We start from the raw sequence: 20,098 nt of genomic DNA, 5'->3' as shown, positions 1-20,098 counted from the left end.
CCATGCACTATACCATATCACTATTGCTCAAATCGCGTGGAAAGATGATATCCCTGAATCAAAATAAATAACATCACTTAAAATATCTCGATATATTTTTGGTAAAATTAACTTACCACACGAAAGTAGCTTAACTGTAAAGGCACTACAATAGTTCACTAATTGTTCATATCACTCGCGTATCCCGAACCGCGAACTAACGAGAACTATATCACTTGTAAATAAACCGAATCACTACGATTATAGCAAATCTATTCGAAATGAACGGACTGCACCTCCACAAGGAGTGAACTCCAGGTGGTTATGCAGCTCAGGCCTTACTTTCCTATGTTATAGTGAAGCAAACCGAAATTTGCAACACTATAACTGAAAAACCTTGTCCTAAATCCGTCCCGAATAGATCGCATTCATCACTCCCGAAAAAGGTTTCTTACATAATGATAACGACAACGGAAAAGCGAGATCACGTACCTGAAACAGAAAAGACGACTTCAGTATACACACCACGACACTTACTGCAAAAGAAATGTAAAAAAAAGATATAACAGAAAACTAAAACATTCCTGAATGTTAAAATCGATTTTTCTACTCGTACAATCTCTCCTTAATTTGAATTATTTCTACGTCAAAATATACAAATTATACATTATATAAGAATTAGAACATATGTTATTGAAATAAATTTATAATTATATAATATTAAATCCATTTCAACTCATCACGCTTATGTTAGACTTATGTTTTGATAATTTGCTGTTATTTAAAATATATGCGTTGTTAAACTTACCTTTATATTACCTTGTACGGACTTTTTGAATGTACCTCTGTCTGAAACAGTCAATGACTAAATAATTTTAAAGTTAAAGTAGAGAATAGTAAATGAAGAAGAAGTGACTACTTTATAGAATTATTTCTCTCTTCAATGTCTTCAGTGTGGATTTATTTCTTTTTTTGTCGTTCGAAATTATATCTCTTGTAATTCAATATGGCAAGCTGCAAGAAATCTTGAATTATAACGTTTTAATTAATGTTTCTTGAAATATATTATTCAAAGGATACTACTATTCAAAAGATACATCCGGTATATCTCTGGACCGATTCTTAGTAACCTAAAAAATATATTAATATGTTTTTCTTCCTTATAATTGCCAGATGGCATTCAAACAAAGAGTGTATTGTAATTTCTTCCTAAAAATAAAATAATAACAATTAAAGACTGACTTTGATACTTATATGATTTATAAATATATTTGAAGTAGTTACTTGATAATATGAAAGTATATTCTTCAGCACCTAAAGCACGACGAATCGGCCTCAAGGGCGAACATTAGTCGCCCCTGATGCCTAAAGCCTCAGGTGCACTTTCTTCAACAATGCAGGACGAATCTGTGTCAAAGGTGGACGTTAGTCACCCCTGAGATGTAAGGCCTCGAGCGCATTTGCTTCAGCACCCAAAGCGTGAAGAATCGGCCTCAAGAGCGGACGTTAGCCGCTCCTGATGGCAAGGGCCTTGGGTGCATTTTCTTCAGCACTCAAGGTTCGACGAATCTGTGTCAAGGGTGGACGTTAGCCACCCCTGATAGTATGGCCTCGAGTGGGTTTGCTTCAGCACCAAAAGCATGAAGAATCGGCCTCAAGAGCGGACGTTAGCCGCTCCTGATGGCAAAGGCCTCTGGTGCACTTTCTTCGCCACTCAAAGCATGACGAATCTGTGCCAAGGGTGGACGTTAGCCACCCCTGATTATCCCTCGACGATCTTCGTACCTACCTAGAATAGAAAAACAAATCATCATAAATATCATCACAATAAATCTTCTTAAATATCTTAAATCTTACCTTAGTTCAAATTCAATGAAGCATTTCTTCTCATATACTCCCGTCACTTGTTCTCCACCGACACAATCACTCTAAAACCAATAAATGAACCTTAAATATCTTTTATACGACTTAAAGCCAACTAATAATACATAATGATATATAATGATACTTACCATGCACTATACCGTATCACTATTGCTCAAATCGCGTGGAAAGTTGATATCCCTGAATCAAAATAATTAACATCACTTAAAATATCTCGATATATTTTTGGTAAAATTAACTTACCACACGAAAGTAGCTTAACTGTAAAGGCACTACAATAGTTCACTAATTGTTCATATCACTCGCGTATCCCGAACCGCGAACTAACGAGAACTATTTCACTTGTAAATAAACCGAATCACTACGATTATAGCAAATCTATTCGAAATGAACGGACCGCACCTCCACAAGGAGTGAACTCCAGGTGGTTATGCAGCTCAGGCCTTACTTTTCTATGTTATAGTGAAGCAAACCGAAATTTGCAACACTATAACTGAAAAACCTTGTCCTAAATCCGTCCCGAATAGATCGCATTCATCACTCCCGAAAAAGGTTTCTTACATAATGATAACGACAACGGAAAAGCGAGTTCACGTACCTGAAACAGAAAAGACAACTTCAGTGTACACACCACGACACTTACTGTAAAAGAAATGTTTAAAAAAGGTATAACAGAAAACTAAAACATTCCTGTATGTTAAAATCGACTTTTCTACTCGTACAATCTCTCTTTAATTTGAATTATTTCTACGTCAAAATATACGCATTATACATTATATAAGAATTAGAACCTATGTTATTGAAATAAATTTATAATTATATAATATAAAATCCATTTCAACTCATCAGGCTTATGTTTTGATAAATTGCTGTTATTTAAAATATATGCGTTGTTAAACTTACCTTTATATTACCTTGTACGGACTTTTTGAATGTACCTCTGTCTGAAACAGTCAATGACTAAATAATTTTAAAGTTAAAGTAGAGAATAGTAAATGAAGAAGAAGTGACTACTTTAGAGAATTATTTCTCTCTTCAATGTCTTCAGTGTGGATTTATTTCTTTTTTTGTCGTTCGAAATTATATCTCTTGTATTTCAATATGGCAAGCTGCAAGAAATCTTGAATTATAACGTTTTAATTAATGTTTCTTGATATATATTGTTCAAAGGATACTACTATTCAAAAGATACATCCGGTATATCTCTGGACCGATTCTTAGTAACCTAAAAAATATATTAATATGTTTTTCTTCCTTATAATTGCCAGATGGTATTCAAACAAAGAGTGGCTTGTAATTTCTTCCTAAAAATAAAATAATAACAATTAAAGACTGATTTTGATACTTATATGATTTATAAATATATTTGAAGTAGTTACTTGATAATATGAAAGTATATTCTTCAGCACCTAAAGCACGACGAATCGGCCTCAAGGGCGAACATTAGTCGCCCCTGATGCCTAAAGCCTCAGGTGCACTTTCTTCAACAATCCAGGACGAATCTGTGTCAAAGGTGGACGTTAGCCACCCCTGATATGTAAGGCCTCGAGCGCATTTGCTTCAGCACCCAAAGCGTGAAGAATCGGCCTCAAGAGCGGACGTTAGCCGCTCCTGATGGCAAGGGCCTTGGGTGCATTTTCTTCAGCACTCAAGGTTCGACGAATCTGTGTCAAGGGTGGACGTTAGCCACCCCTGATAGTATGGCCTCGAGTGGGTTTGCTTCAGCACCAAAAGCATGAAGAATCGGCCTCAAGAGCGGACGTTAGCCGCTCCTGATGGCAAAGGCCTCTGGTGCACTTTCTTCGCCACTCAAAGCATGACGAATCTGTGCCAAGGGTGGACGTTAGCCACCCCTGATTATCCCTCGACGATCTTCGTACCTACCTAGAATAGAAAAACAAATCATCATAAATATCATCACAATAAATCTTCTTAAATATCTTAAATCATACCTTGGTTCAAATTCAATGAAGCATTTCTTCTCATATACTCCCGTCACTTGTTCTCCACCAACACAATCACTCTAAAACCAATAAATGAACCGTAAATATCTTTTATACGACTTAAAGCCAACTAATAATACATAATGATATATAATGATACTTACCATGCACTATACCGTATCACTATTGCTCAAATCGTGTGGAAAGTTGATATCCCTGAATCAAAATAAATAACACCACTTAAAATATCTTGATATATATTTGGTAAAATTGACTTACCACCCAAAATAGCTTTACTGTAAAGGCACTACAATAGTTCATTAATTGTTCATATCACTCGCGTATCCCGAACCGCGAACTAACGAGAACTATTTCACTTGTAAATAAACCGAATCACTACGATTATAGCAAATCTATTCGAAATGAACGGACTGCACCTCCACAAGGAGTGAACTCCAGGTGGTTATGCAGCTCAGGCCTTACTTTTCTATGTTATAGTGAAGCAAACCGAAATTTGCAACACTATAACTGAAAAACCTTGTCCTAAATCCGTCCCGAATAGATCGCATTCATCACTCCCGAAAAAGGTTTCTTACATAATGATAACGACAACGGAAAAGCGAGTTCACGTACCTGAAACAGAAAAGACGACTTCAGTATACACACCACGACATTTACTGCAAAAGAAATGTAAAAAAAAGATATAACAGAAAACTAAAACATTCCTGAATGTTAAAATCGATTTTTCTACTCGTACAATCTCTCTTTAATTTGAATTATTTCTACGTCAAAATATACAAATTATACATTATATAAGAATTAGAACATATGTTATTGAAATAAATTTATAATTATATAATATCAAATCCATTTCAACTCATCAGGCTTATGTTTTGATAATTTGCTGTTATTTAAAATATATGCGTTGTTAAACTTACCTTTTTATTACCTTGTACGGACTTTTTGAATGTACCTCTGTCTGAAACAGTCAATGGCTAAATAATTTTAAAGTTAAAGAAGAGAATAGTAAATGAAGAAGAAATGACTACTTTATAGAATTATTTCTCTCTTCAATGTCTTCAGTGTGGATTTATTTCTTTTTTTGTCGTTCGAAATTATATCTCTTGTATTTCAATATGGCAAGCTGCAAGAAATGTTGAATTATAACATTTTAATTAATATTTCTTGAAATATATTATTCAAAGGATACTACTATTCAAAAGATACATCCGGTATATCTCTGGACCGATTCTTAGTAACCTAAAAAATATATTAATATGTTTTTCTTCCTTATAATTGCCAGATGGTATTCAAACAAAAAGTGGCTTGTAATTTCTTCCTAAAAATAAAATAATAACAATTAAAGACTGACTTTGATACTTATATGATTTATAAATATATTTTAAGTAGTTACTTGATAATATGAAAGTATATTCTTCAGCACCTAAAGCACGACGAATCGGCCTCAAGGGCGAACATTAGTCGCCCCTGATGGCTAAAGCCTCAGGTGCACTTTCTTCAACAATCCAGGACGAATCTGTGTCAAAGGTGGACGTTAGCCACCCCTGATATGTAAGGCCTCGAGCGCATTTGCTTCAGCACCCAAAGCGTGAAGAATCGGTCTCAAGAACGGACGTTAGCCGCTCCTGATGGCAAGGGCCTTGGGTGCATTTTCTTCAGCACTCAAGGTTCGACGAATCTGCGTCAAGGGTGGACGTTAGCCACCCCTGATAGTATGGCCTCGAATGGGTTTGCTTCAGCACCAAAAGCATGAAGAATCGGCCTCAAGAGCGGACGTTAGCCGCTCCTGATGGCAAAGGCCTCTGGTGCACTTTCTTCGCCACTCAAAGCATGACGAATCTGTGCCAAGGGTGGACGTTAGCCACCCCTGATTATCCCTCGACGATCTTCGTACCTACCTAGAATAGAAAAACAAATCATCATAAATATCATCACAATAAATCTTCTTAAATATCTTAAATCTTACCTTAGTTCAAATTCAATGAAGCATTTCTTCTCATATACTCCCGTCACTTGTTCTCCACCGACACAATCACTCTAAAACCAATAAATGAACCTTAAATATCTTTTATACGACTTAAAGCCAACTAATAATACATAATGATATATAATGATACTTACCATGCACTATACCGTATCACTATTGCTCAAATCGCGTGGAAAGTTGATATCCCTGAATCAAAATAATTAACATCACTTAAAATATCTCGATATATTTTTGGTAAAATTAACTTACCACACGAAAGTAGCTTAACTGTAAAGGCACTACAATAGTTCACTAATTGTTCATATCACTCGCGTATCCCGAACCGCGAACTAACGAGAACTATTTCACTTGTAAATAAACCGAATCACTACGATTATAGCAAATCTATTCGAAATGAACGGACTGCACCTCCACAAGGAGTGAACTCCAGGTGGTTATGCAGCTCAGGCCTTACTTTTCTATGTTATAGTGAAGCAAACCGAAATTTGCAACACTATAACTGAAAAACCTTGTCCTAAATCCGTCCCGAATAGATCGCATTCATCACTCCCGAAAAAGGTTTCTTACATAATGATAACGACAACGGAAAAGCGAGTTCACGTACCTGAAACAGAAAAGACAACTTCAGTGTACACACCACGACACTTACTGTAAAAGAAATGTTTAAAAAAGGTATAACAGAAAACTAAAACATTCCTGTATGTTAAAATCGACTTTTCTACTCGTACAATCTCTCTTTAATTTGAATTATTTCTACGTCAAAATATACGCATTATACATTATATAAGAATTAGAACCTATGTTATTGAAATAAATTTATAATTATATAATATAAAATCCATTTCAACTCATCAGGCTTATGTTTTGATAAATTGCTGTTATTTAAAATATATGCGTTGTTAAACTTACCTTTATATTACCTTGTACGGACTTTTTGAATGTACCTCTGTCTGAAACAGTCAATGACTAAATAATTTTAAAGTTAAAGTAGAGAATAGTAAATGAAGAAGAAGTGACTACTTTAGAGAATTATTTCTCTCTTCAATGTCTTCAGTGTGGATTTATTTCTTTTTTTGTCGTTCGAAATTATATCTCTTGTATTTCAATATGGCAAGCTGCAAGAAATCTTGAATTATAACGTTTTAATTAATGTTTCTTGATATATATTGTTCAAAGGATACTACTATTCAAAAGATACATCCGGTATATCTCTGGACCGATTCTTAGTAACCTAAAAAATATATTAATATGTTTTTCTTCCTTATAATTGCCAGATGGTATTCAAACAAAGAGTGGCTTGTAATTTCTTCCTAAAAATAAAATAATAACAATTAAAGACTGATTTTGATACTTATATGATTTATAAATATATTTGAAGTAGTTACTTGATAATATGAAAGTATATTCTTCAGCACCTAAAGCACGACGAATCGGCCTCAAGGGCGAACATTAGTCGCCCCTGATGCCTAAAGCCTCAGGTGCACTTTCTTCAACAATCCAGGACGAATCTGTGTCAAAGGTGGACGTTAGCCACCCCTGATATGTAAGGCCTCGAGCGCATTTGCTTCAGCACCCAAAGCGTGAAGAATCGGCCTCAAGAGCGGACGTTAGCCGCTCCTGATGGCAAGGGCCTTGGGTGCATTTTCTTCAGCACTCAAGGTTCGACGAATCTGTGTCAAGGGTGGACGTTAGCCACCCCTGATAGTATGGCCTCGAGTGGGTTTGCTTCAGCACCAAAAGCATGAAGAATCGGCCTCAAGAGCGGACGTTAGCCGCTCCTGATGGCAAAGGCCTCTGGTGCACTTTCTTCGCCACTCAAAGCATGACGAATCTGTGCCAAGGGTGGACGTTAGCCACCCCTGATTATCCCTCGACGATCTTCGTACCTACCTAGAATAGAAAAACAAATCATCATAAATATGATCACAATAAATCTTCTTAAATATCTTAAATCATACCTTGGTTCAAATTCAATGAAGCATTTCTTCTCATATACTCCCGTCACTTGTTCTCCACCAACACAATCACTCTAAAACCAATAAATGAACCGTAAATATCTTTTATACGACTTAAAGCCAACTAATAATACATAATGATATATAATGATACTTACCATGCACTATACCGTATCACTATTGCTCAAATCGTGTGGAAAGTTGATATCCCTGAATCAAAATAAATAACACCACTTAAAATATCTTGATATATATTTGGTAAAATTGACTTACCACCCAAAATAGCTTTACTGTAAAGGCACTACAATAGTTCATTAATTGTTCATATCACTCGCGTATCCCGAACCGCGAACTAACGAGAACTATTTCACTTGTAAATAAACCGAATCACTACGATTATAGCAAATCTATTCGAAATGAACGGACTGCACCTCCACAAGGAGTGAACTCCAGGTGGTTATGCAGCTCAGGCCTTACTTTTCTATGTTATAGTGAAGCAAACCGAAATTTGCAACACTATAACTGAAAAACCTTGTCCTAAATCCGTCCCGAATAGATCGCATTCATCACTCCCGAAAAAGGTTTCTTACATAATGATAACGACAACGGAAAAGCGAGTTCACGTACCTGAAACAGAAAAGACGACTTCAGTATACACACCACGACATTTACTGCAAAAGAAATGTAAAAAAAAGATATAACAGAAAACTAAAACATTCCTGAATGTTAAAATCGATTTTTCTACTCGTACAATCTCTCTTTAATTTGAATTATTTCTACGTCAAAATATACAAATTATACATTATATAAGAATTAGAACATATGTTATTGAAATAAATTTATAATTATATAATATCAAATCCATTTCAACTCATCAGGCTTATGTTTTGATAATTTGCTGTTATTTAAAATATATGCGTTGTTAAACTTACCTTTTTATTACCTTGTACGGACTTTTTGAATGTACCTCTGTCTGAAACAGTCAATGGCTAAATAATTTTAAAGTTAAAGAAGAGAATAGTAAATGAAGAAGAAATGACTACTTTATAGAATTATTTCTCTCTTCAATGTCTTCAGTGTGGATTTATTTCTTTTTTTGTCGTTCGAAATTATATCTCTTGTATTTCAATATGGCAAGCTGCAAGAAATGTTGAATTATAACATTTTAATTAATATTTCTTGAAATATATTATTCAAAGGATACTACTATTCAAAAGATACATCCGGTATATCTCTGGACCGATTCTTAGTAACCTAAAAAATATATTAATATGTTTTTCTTCCTTATAATTGCCAGATGGTATTCAAACAAAAAGTGGCTTGTAATTTCTTCCTAAAAATAAAATAATAACAATTAAAGACTGACTTTGATACTTATATGATTTATAAATATATTTTAAGTAGTTACTTGATAATATGAAAGTATATTCTTCAGCACCTAAAGCACGACGAATCGGCCTCAAGGGCGAACATTAGTCGCCCCTGATGGCTAAAGCCTCAGGTGCACTTTCTTCAACAATCCAGGACGAATCTGTGTCAAAGGTGGACGTTAGCCACCCCTGATATGTAAGGCCTCGAGCGCATTTGCTTCAGCACCCAAAGCGTGAAGAATCGGTCTCAAGAACGGACGTTAGCCGCTCCTGATGGCAAGGGCCTTGGGTGCATTTTCTTCAGCACTCAAGGTTCGACGAATCTGCGTCAAGGGTGGACGTTAGCCACCCCTGATAGTATGGCCTCGAATGGGTTTGCTTCAGCACCAAAAGCATGAAGAATCGGCCTCAAGAGCGGACGTTAGCCGCTCCTGATGGCAAAGGCCTCTGGTGCACTTTCTTCGCCACTCAAAGCATGACGAATCTGTGCCAAGGGTGGACGTTAGCCACCCCTGATTATCCCTCGACGATCTTCGTACCTACCTAGAATAGAAAAACAAATCATCATAAATATCATCACAATAAATCTTCTTAAATATCTTCAATATAAATCTTTTTAAATATCTTAAATCATACCTTAGTTCAAATTCAATGAAGCATTTCTTCTCATATACTCCCGTCACTTGTTCTCCACCAACACCATCACTCTAAAACCAATAAATTAACCGTAAATATGTTTTATACGACTTAAAGCCAACTAATAATAGGTAATGATATATAATGATACTTACCATACACTATATCGAATCACTATTGCTCAAATCATGTGGAAAGTTGATATCCCTGAATCAAAACAGATAACACCACTTAAAATATCTTTATATATATTTGGTAAAATTAACTTACCACACGAAAGTAGCTTAACTGTAAAGGCACTACAATAGTTCACTAATTGTTCATATCACTCGCGTATCCCGAACCGCGAACTAACGACAACTATTTCACTTGTAAATAAACCGAATCACTACGATTATAGCAAATCTATTCGAAATGAACGGACTGCACCTCCACAAGGAGTGAACTCCAGGTGGTTATGCAGCTCAGGCCTTACTTTCCTATGTTATAGTGAAGCAAACCGAAATTTGCAACACTATAACTGAAAAACCTTGTCCTAAATCCGTCTCGAATAGATCGCATTCATCACTCCCGAAGACAATTGTTAACACGATAACAACGGCAATAAAATCATGCGGATAAACCTGAAACAAAGAGGAAGATATATAAGGATTTATATTAGGAATACAGTGACAAAATAGTCACGTGCTTGCTTGACAGAAATTTAATTCAAAAAATAATAATCTAAAGGAATCTACGTTTTAATAAGACCAATAGAAAATGACAATATTCGTACTATACGTACGAGTTGGAGAGTTATTAGATCAATTTTAAAGATATGTCCTTAACGATATTATATCTTTAATATAAAATTCGAAATAAGGTTTAATTAATCAGTTAAATCATTATTTAATTAACGGTATTTAAAAAATATAATTCAGAATAATTAGCTTACCTTGATTTTACCTCTTTTGGATATTAATAGACAGCACATCGTTCTGAAATCGATCAAATGATTTTAAAATACATTTAATATCCCCAATAGCTACACCAAAAATAGAAACTAAATAACGTACTTTAAACTGACACCTGACACTATAGATGATAACTCCGTAAAGACAAAAATAGGGCAGGGGAAGATAAAACGCAAGAAGCCACTGAAGATAATTCACACTCAGTTTCACTGCTAACGATAATGATGCTAATGATAATACAGCAGCAGATGAAATTATATAGTACCAAAACAAGCGCATTAAATTTCGAGATATAATCTGCGCTCCCAGCACTACTGTGGATACAGTAAGCCAATATAATTTATTAGAACTACTACAAAAACTACTGCAAACATAATTAAATAATAGGAAACGCAGTAGATAACATTACATAATAGGACTAGAGAATACAGAAGAAGTTAAGAAAAGTAGTGAAGGTTTCGGTCCACAAAAATATAAGAAGATACAATAAATAGATCAGGTTGGATAGGGGTTCTGGGATAGTCACACCCACATCTTCTTGACAGATATCAAGAACATCCCTTGGAAGACTGGAGCCCCGGGATTGTCACACCCGTATCCTCTGAGCCAAAGCTAAGAGGACCTCCTGGGGGAAAAATTACATGGAAAAAATACTAGTGAAGGCGGCCTCCATAATGATATAGATAATAGGACAATGAAGTTTAAATCATACGAAAATGAAAAGTTATCGTAGTATGGCTAATTAGAAGTAAAATCAACAGGGGTGATCTGCGGAATAACACAAACAAAACAGACGCAGGAGTATGAAATAAAAATTGATTTATTCATTTACTTTTATGGCCTTCGAAATAATATAAAGAGTAAAAATACAAAGAGTAGAATCGAGAGAAATTAAGACCGGATAAACCAGAAGAAGATAAAAAAATAGTGTGAGATCCGGTCAACTCAAATTGACAATAGCGCTGCAAGTATGATAAAATCATAAAATAATAAATGCGGCTTATTGTGAAATATAGTTTCTGCTGAGACCTTCTGAGGGTACAATGCATAATAATACTCAATAAAACTATAGAATAATGAAGAACCTAAGGAAATCAACGCAGGTGTTGGCTAATTGCGGGCGAAAATACTGATGTAGATATAAAAATGATAAAAGCAGAAATACAGCCGATTAAGAGATATAATTTCTGCTGAGATATCCTGTGGATACAGTAGATAATATTACATGTTACAGGTAGAGAAAACAGAATAACCTAAGGAAAGTAATATAGGTTTCGGCCCACTGCAGGCGAAAAAGTTGCTGTAAAAATAATCAATGCGAAAATAGGAGATATAATTAACAAAAGAACCCAAGGAAAGTAGTATGGGTTTGGATACACTGCAAGCGAATATACTGCTGTATAAATAATTAAATAATAATAGAATAAAAACAGCGAATTAGGAGATACAGTTTCTGCCGAGACATCCTGTGGATACAGTAGCCATAAGAGAATCAGAGAAAAAAGAAGAACACAATAAAAGTAATATATGTTTTGGATCACTGCGTGCTAAAATTGCTGTAAAATTGATAATAATTAAATAATATGAGAAGAAACGCAGTGAATTAGGAGATATAGTTTCTGCCGAGGCATTATGTGGATACAGTAGCCATAAGAGAATCAGAGAAAAAAGAAGAACACAATAAAAGTAATATATGTTTTGGATCACTGCGTGCTAAAATTGCTGTAAAATTGATAATAATTAAATAATATGAGAAGAAACGCAGTGAATTAGGAGATATAGTTTCTGCCGAGGCATTATGTGGATACAGTAGCCAATGTTACATAAGAGAAATAGAGAAAAGAGAAGAACCCAAAGAAAGTAATGTAGGTCCCGGCCCACTACAGGCGCTAATACGGCTATAAAAATAATTGAATAATAAGTTAAAAAAAGCAGCTAATTAGGAGATATAATTTCAACAGAAGGACCCAAAGAAAGTAGTATAGATTTGGACATACTGCAAGCGAATACACTGCTGTATAACTAAATAAATAATAATAGAATAAAGGTAGCGAAGTGAGAGATATAGTTTCTGCCGAAGCATCCCGTGGATACAGTAGCCAATATTACAAAAGAGAATTAGAGAAAAAAAGAAGAACCCAATGAAAGTAATATAGATTTCGGACCACTGCGTGCTAAAATTGCTGTAAAATTGATTAAACGACAAGAGAAAAACGCAGCAAATCAGGAGATATATTTTCTGCCGAGGCATCATGTAGATAGAGATATCAATATTATATAAAAAAGCTAGAGAAAACAGAGGAACCTAAGGAAAGTAATGTAGGTTTCTACCTACTGCAGGCCAATATACTGCTGTATAGATAATTAAATAATAAGAGAAGAAACGCAGCGAATTAGGAGATATAGTTCCTGCCGAGGCATCCTGTGGATACAGTAGACAATATTACATAACAGAACTAGAGGGAATAAATGTGCCCAAGGAAAGTAGTGTAGTTTTCGGGCCACTGTGTGCTAAAATTGCTGTAAAAATAATTCAATAATAAGACAAAAAACGCATAAAATTAGGCGATATATTTTTAATATAAGGAATGTAATATAGGTTTCGGCCCATTGCGGGCGAAAATAACCCCGCAAAAATACTCCAAAAATAAGAAAAAAAAACGCAGCAAATTAAGAAATCGAGTTTCTGTTGAGGCATTCTCTGGATAAAGTAGACAATTTTACATAAAAGAACTGGAGAGAACAGAGGAACCTAAGGAAAGTAACATAGGTTTCGACCTACTGCAGCCGAAAATACTTCTGTGTAAATAGTTCAATAGCAAGAGAAGAACCGCAGTGAATAAGGAGTTATATTTTCTGCCGAGGCATCCTGTGGATACAGTAGCCAATATTATATAAAAGAGATAGAGAGAAATGAGGAAGCTAAGGAAAGTAGTGTAAGTTTCAACCCACAGCAGGCCAATATACTGCTGTATACATAATAAAATAATAAGAGAAGAAACGCAGCGAATTAGTCATATATTCTCTGCCAAGAGATCCTGCGGATACAGTAGCCAGTATTACATAATAGAACTAGAGGGAACAGAAGAACCCAAGGAAAGTAGTGCGGGTTTCGGTTCACTGTTAGTAATAAACGAAAAAACGCGACGAATTAGAATATATAGTTTTCGCCGAGGCATCCTGTGGATACAGTAGCCAGTATTACATAATAGAACTCTAGAAAGCAGGAGAACCCACGGAGGGCAGTATAGATTTCGGTTTGCTGTTAGCAAATATACCGCTGTAAAAATATTTAAATAAGCGAACAAACGCGATGAATTAGAATATATAGTTTTCGCCAAGGCATCCTGTGGATACAGTAGCCAGTATTACATAATAGAACTCTAGAAAGCAGGAGAACCCACGGAGGGCAGTATAGATTTCGGTTTGCTGTTAGCAAATATACCGCTGTAAAAATATTTAAATAAGCGAACAAACGCGATGAATTAGAATATATAGTTTTCGCCGAGGCATCCTGTGGATACAGTAGCCAGTATTACATAATAGAACTCTAGAAAGCAGGAGAACCCACGGAGGGCAGTATAGATTTCGGTTTGCTGTTAGCAAATATACCGCTGTAAAAATATTTAAATAAGCGAACAAACGCGATGAATTAGAATATATAGTTTTCGCCGAGGCATCCTGTGGATACAGTAGCCAGTATTACATAATAGAACTCTAGAAAGCAGGAGAACCCACGGAGGGCAGTATAGATCTCGGTTTGCTGTTAGCAAATATACCGCTGTAAAAATATTTAAATAAGCGAACAAACGCGATGAATTAGAATATATAGTTTTCGCCGAGGCATCCTGTGGATACAGTAGCCAGTATTACATAATAGAACTCTAGAAAGCAGGAGAACCCACGGAGGGCAGTATAGATTTCGGTTTGCTGTTAGCAAATATACCGCTGTAAAAATATTTAAATAAGCGAACAAACGCGATGAATTAGAATATATAGTTTTCGCCGAGGCATCCTGTGGATACAGTAGCCAGTATTACATAATAGAACTCTAGAAAGCAGGAGAACCCACGGAGGGCAGTATAGATTTCGGTTTGCTGTTAGCAAATATACCGCTGTAAAAATATTTAAATAAGCGAACAAACGCGATGAATTAGAATATATAGTTTTCGCCGAGGCATCCTGTGGATACAGTAGCCAGTATTACATAATAGAACTCTAGAAAGCAGGAGAACCCACGGAGGGCAGTATAGATTTCGGTTTGCTGTTAGCAAATATACCGCTGTAAAAATATTTAAATAAGCGAACAAACGCGATGAATTAGAATATATAGTTTTCGCCGAGGCATCCTGTGGATACAGTAGCCAGTATTACATAATAGAACTCTAGAAAGCAGGAGAACCCACGGAGGGCAGTATAGATTTCGGTTTGCTGTTAGCAAATATACCGCTGTAAAAATATTTAAATAAGCGAACAAACGCGATGAATTAGAATATATAGTTTTCGCCGAGGCATTCTGTGGATACAGTAGCCAGTATTACATAATAGAACTCTAGAAAGCAGGAGAACCCACGGAGGGCAGTATAGATTTCGGTTTGCTGTTAGCAAATATACCGCTGTAAAATATTTAAATAAGCTAACAAACGTGATGAATTAGAATATATAGTTTTCGCCGAGGCATTCTGTGGATACAGTAGCCAGTATTACATAATAGAACTCTAGAAAGCAGGAGAACCCACGGAGGGCAGTATAGATTTCGGTTTGCTGTTAGCAAATATACCGCTGTAAAAATATTTAAATAAGCGAACAAACGCGATGAATTAGAATATATAGTTTTCGCCGAGGCATCCTGTGGATACAGTAGCCAGTATTACATAATAGAACTCTAGAAAGCAGGAGAACTCACGGAGGGCAGTATAGATTTCGGTTTGCTGTTAGCAAATATACCGCTGTAAAATATTTAAATAAGCGAACAAACGCGATGAATTAGAATATATAGTTTTCGCCGAGGCATTCTGTGGATACAGTAGCCAGTATTACATAATAGAACTCTAGAAAGCAGGAGAACCCACGGAGGGCAGTATAGATTTCGGTTTGCTGTTAGCAAATATACCGCTGTAAAAATATTTAAATAAGCGAACAAACGCGATGAATTAGAATATATAGTTTTCGCCGAGGCATCCTGTGGATACAGTAGCCAGTATTACATAATAGAACTCTAAAAAGCAGGAGAACCCACAGAGGGTAGTATAGGTTTCGGTTTGCTGTTAGCAAATATACCGCTGTAAAAATATTTAAATAAGCGAACAAACGCAATGAATTAGAATATATAGTTTTCGCCGAGGCATCCTGTAGATACAGTAGCCAGTATTACATAATAGAACTCTAAAAAGCAGGAGAACCCACGGAGGGTAGTATAGGTTTCGGTTTGCTGTTAGCAAATATACCGCTGTAAAAATATTTAAATAAGCGAACAAACGCGATGAATTAGAATATATAGTTTTCGCCGAGGCATCCTGTGGATACAGTAGCCAGTATTACATAATAGAACTCTAGAAAGCAGGAGAACCCACGGAGGGTAGTATAGATTTCGGTTTGCTGTTCGCAAATATACCGCTGTAAAAATATTTAAATAAGCGAACAAACGCGATGAATTAGAATACATAGTTTTCGCCGAGGCATCCTGTGGATACAGTAGCCAGTATTACATAATAGAACTCTAAAAAGCAGGAGAACCCACGGAGGGTAGTATAGGTTTCGGTTTGCTGTTAGCAAATATACCGCTGTAAAAATATTTAAATAAGCGAACAAACGCGATGAATTAGAATATATAGTTTTCGCCGAGGCATCCTGTGGATACAGTAGCCAGTATTACATAATAGAACTCTAAAAAGCAGGAGAACCCACGGAGGGTAGTATAGGTTTCGGTTTGCTGTTAGCAAATATACCGCTGTAAAAATATTTAAATAAGCGAACAAACGCGATGAATTAGAATATATAGTTTTCGCCGAGGCATCCTGTGGATACAGTAGCCAGTATTACATAATAGAACTCTAGAAAGCAGGAGAACCCACGGAGGGCAGTATAGATTTCGGTTTGCTGTTCGCAAATATACCGCTGTAAAAATATTTAAATAAGCGAACAAACGCGATGAATTAGAATATATAGTTTTCGCCGAGGCATCCTGTGGATACAGTAGCCAGTATTACATAATAGAACTCTAAAAAGCAGGAGAACCCACGGAGGGTAGTATAGGTTTCGGTTTGCTGTTAGCAAATATACCGCTGTAAAAATATTTAAATAAGCGAACAAACGCGATGAATTAGAATATATAGTTTTCGCCGAGGCATCCTGTGTGTACAGTAGCCAGTATTACATAATAGAACTCTAAAAAGCAGGAGAACCCACGGAGGGTAGTATAGGTTTCGGTTTGCTGTTAGCAAATATACCGCTGTAAAAATATTTAAATAAGCGAACAAACGCGATGAATTAGAATATATAGTTTTCGCCGAGGCATCCTGTGGATACGGTAGCCAGTATTACATAATAGAACTCTAAAAAGCAGGAGAACCCACGGAGGGTAGTATAGATTTCGGTTTGCTGTTAGCAAATATACCGCTGTAAAAATATTTAAATAAGCGAACAAACGCGATGAATTAGAATATATAGTTTTCGCCGAGGCATCCTGTGGATACAGTAGCCAGTATTACATAATAGAACTCTAGAAAGCAGGAGAACCCACGGAGGGTAGTATAGGTTTCGGTTTGCTGTTAGCAAATATACCGCTGTAAAAATATTTAAATAAGCGAACAAACGCGATGAATTAGAATATATAGTTTTCGCCGAGGCATCCTGTGGATACAGTAGCCAGTATTACATAATAGAACTCTAGAAAGCAGGAGAACCCACGGAGGGTAGTATAGGTTTCGGTTTGCTGTTAGCAAATATACCGCTGTAAAAATATTTAAATAAGCGAACAAACGCGATGAATTAGAATATATAGTTTTCGCTGAGGCATCCTGTGGATACAGTAGCCAGTATTACATAATAGAACTCTAGAAAGCAGGAGAACCCACGGAGGGTAGTATAGGTTTCGGTTTGCTGTTAGCAAATATACCGCTGTAAAAATATTTAAATAAGCGAACAAACGCGATGAATTAGAATATATAGTTTTCGCCGAGGCATCCTGTGGATACAGTAGCCAGTATTACATAATAGAACTCTAGAAAGCAGGAGAACCCACGGAGGGTAGTATAGGTTTCGGTTTGCTGTTAGCAAATATACCGCTGTAAAAATATTTAAATAAGCGAACAAACGCGATGAATTAGAATATATAGTTTTCGCCGAGGCATCCTGTGGATACAGTAGCCAGTATTACATAATAGAACTCTAGAAAGCAGGAGAACCCACGGAGGGTAGTATAGGTTTCGGTTTGCTGTTAGCAAATATACCGCTGTAAAAATATTTAAATAAGCGAACAAACGCGATGAATTAGAATATATAGTTTTCGCCGAGGCATCCTGTGGATACAGTAGCCAGTATTACATAATAGAACTCTAGAAAGCAGGAGAACCCACGGAGGGTAGTATAGGTTTCGGTTTGCTGTTAGCAAATATACCGCTGTAAAAATATTTAAATAAGCGAACAAACGCGATGAATTAGAATATATAGTTTTCGCCGAGGCATCCTGTGGATACAGTAGCCAGTATTACATAATAGAACTCTAGAAAGCAGGAGAACCCACGGAGGGTAGTATAGGTTTCGGTTTGCTGTTAGCAAATATACCGCTGTAAAAATATTTAAATAAGCGAACAAACGCGATGAATTAGAATATATAGTTTTCGCCGAGGCATCCTGTGGATACAGTAGCCAGTATTACATAATAGAACTCTAGAAAGCAGGAGAACCCACGGAGGGTAGTATAGGTTTCGGTTTGCTGTTAGCAAATATACCGCTGTAAAAATATTTAAATAAGCGAACAAACGCGATGAATTAGAATATATAGTTTTCGCCGAGGCATCCTGTGGATACAGTAGCCAGTATTACATAATAGAACTCTAGAAAGCAGGAGAACCCACGGAGGGTAGTATAGGTTTCGGTTTGCTGTTAGCAAATATACCGCTGTAAAAATATTTAAATAAGCGAACAAACGCGATGAATTAGAATATATAGTTTTCGCCGAGGCATCCTGTGGATACAGTAGCCAGTATTACATAATAGAACTCTAGAAAGCAGGAGAACCCACGGAGGGTAGTATAGGTTTCGGTTTGCTGTTAGCAAATATACCGCTGTAAAAATATTTAAATAAGCGAACAAACGCGATGAATTAGAATATATAGTTTTCGCTGAGGCATCCTGTGGATACAGTAGCCAGTATTACATAATAGAACTCTAGAAAGCAGGAGAACCCACGGAGGGTAGTATAGGTTTCGGTTTGCTGTTAGCAAATATACCGCTGTAAAAATATTTAAATAAGCGAACAAACGCGATGAATTAGAATATATAGTTTTCGCCGAGGCATCCTGTGGATACAGTAGCCAGTATTACATAATAGAACTCTAGAAAGCAGGAGAACCCACGGAGGGTAGTATAGGTTTCGGTTTGCTGTTAGCAAATATACCGCTGTAAAAATATTTAAATAAGCGAACAAACGCGATGAATTAGAATATATAGTTTTCGCCGAGGCATCCTGTGGATACAGTAGCCAGTATTACATAATAGAACTCTAGAAAGCAGGAGAACCCACGGAGGGTAGTATAGGTTTCGGTTTGCTGTTAGCAAATATACCGCTGTAAAAATATTTAAATAAGCGAACAAACGCGATGAATTAGAATATATAGTTTTCGCCGAGGCATCCTGTGGATACAGTAGCCAGTATTACATAATAGAACTCTAGAAAGCAGGAGAACCCACGGAGGGTAGTATAGGTTTCGGTTTGCTGTTAGCAAATATACCGCTGTAAAAATATTTAAATAAGCGAACAAACGCGATGAATTAGAATATATAGTTTTCGCCGAGGCATCCTGTGGATACAGTAGCCAGTATTACATAATAGAACTCTAGAAAGCAGGAGAACCCACGGAGGGTAGTATAGGTTTCGGTTTGCTGTTAGCAAATATACCGCTGTAAAAATATTTAAATAAGCGAACAAACGCGATGAATTAGAATATATAGTTTTCGCCGAGGCATCCTGTGGATACAGTAGCCAGTATTACATAATAGAACTCTAGAAAGCAGGAGAACCCACGGAGGGTAGTATAGGTTTCGGTTTGCTGTTAGCAAATATACCGCTGTAAAAATATTTAAATAAGCGAACAAACGCGATGAATTAGAATATATAGTTTTCGCCGAGGCATCCTGTGGATACAGT

The 20,098-nt window shown here is 36.2% G+C and overlaps 5 long non-coding RNA genes across 5 annotated transcripts; all 5 read right to left on the bottom strand.

The window, feature by feature from the left end:
* Nucleotides 1-1,194: 1,194 nt before the first annotated feature.
* LOC143203685 (uncharacterized) lies at nucleotides 1,195-2,246 on the bottom strand. The gene is made up of 4 exons (XR_013007407.1): nucleotides 2,107-2,246; nucleotides 1,992-2,043; nucleotides 1,837-1,907; nucleotides 1,195-1,768 (listed from the first exon to the last, which is right to left on the bottom strand). It is a non-coding gene; the product is annotated as an uncharacterized LOC143203685 (long non-coding RNA).
* Nucleotides 2,247-3,609: 1,363 nt separating this feature from the next.
* Nucleotides 3,610-4,208, bottom strand: LOC143203679 (uncharacterized). The gene is made up of 4 exons (XR_013007402.1): nucleotides 4,086-4,208; nucleotides 3,971-4,022; nucleotides 3,816-3,886; nucleotides 3,610-3,747 (listed from the first exon to the last, which is right to left on the bottom strand). It is a non-coding gene; the product is annotated as an uncharacterized LOC143203679 (long non-coding RNA).
* Nucleotides 4,209-5,596: 1,388 nt separating this feature from the next.
* LOC143203680 (uncharacterized) lies at nucleotides 5,597-6,193 on the bottom strand. Its single transcript, XR_013007403.1, has 4 exons — nucleotides 6,064-6,193; nucleotides 5,949-6,000; nucleotides 5,794-5,864; nucleotides 5,597-5,725 (listed from the first exon to the last, which is right to left on the bottom strand). It is a non-coding gene; the product is annotated as an uncharacterized LOC143203680 (long non-coding RNA).
* A 1,373-nt stretch (nucleotides 6,194-7,566) lies between these two features.
* Nucleotides 7,567-8,165, bottom strand: LOC143203678 (uncharacterized). Its single transcript, XR_013007401.1, has 4 exons — nucleotides 8,043-8,165; nucleotides 7,928-7,979; nucleotides 7,773-7,843; nucleotides 7,567-7,704 (listed from the first exon to the last, which is right to left on the bottom strand). It is a non-coding gene; the product is annotated as an uncharacterized LOC143203678 (long non-coding RNA).
* A 1,388-nt stretch (nucleotides 8,166-9,553) lies between these two features.
* Nucleotides 9,554-10,180, bottom strand: LOC143203677 (uncharacterized). The gene is made up of 4 exons (XR_013007400.1): nucleotides 10,046-10,180; nucleotides 9,931-9,982; nucleotides 9,776-9,846; nucleotides 9,554-9,682 (listed from the first exon to the last, which is right to left on the bottom strand). It is a non-coding gene; the product is annotated as an uncharacterized LOC143203677 (long non-coding RNA).
* Between the last annotated feature and the right edge of the window lie 9,918 nt (nucleotides 10,181-20,098).

This window comes from Rhynchophorus ferrugineus, unplaced genomic scaffold (genome assembly GCF_030347505.1).
Source record: "Rhynchophorus ferrugineus isolate W39M unplaced genomic scaffold, kcgeb_rfMv2 rfM10, whole genome shotgun sequence".
In the NCBI taxonomy this organism is placed as follows: Eukaryota; Metazoa; Arthropoda; class Insecta; order Coleoptera; family Curculionidae; genus Rhynchophorus; species Rhynchophorus ferrugineus.
This window is presented reverse-complemented; position numbering and strand designations above follow the sequence as displayed.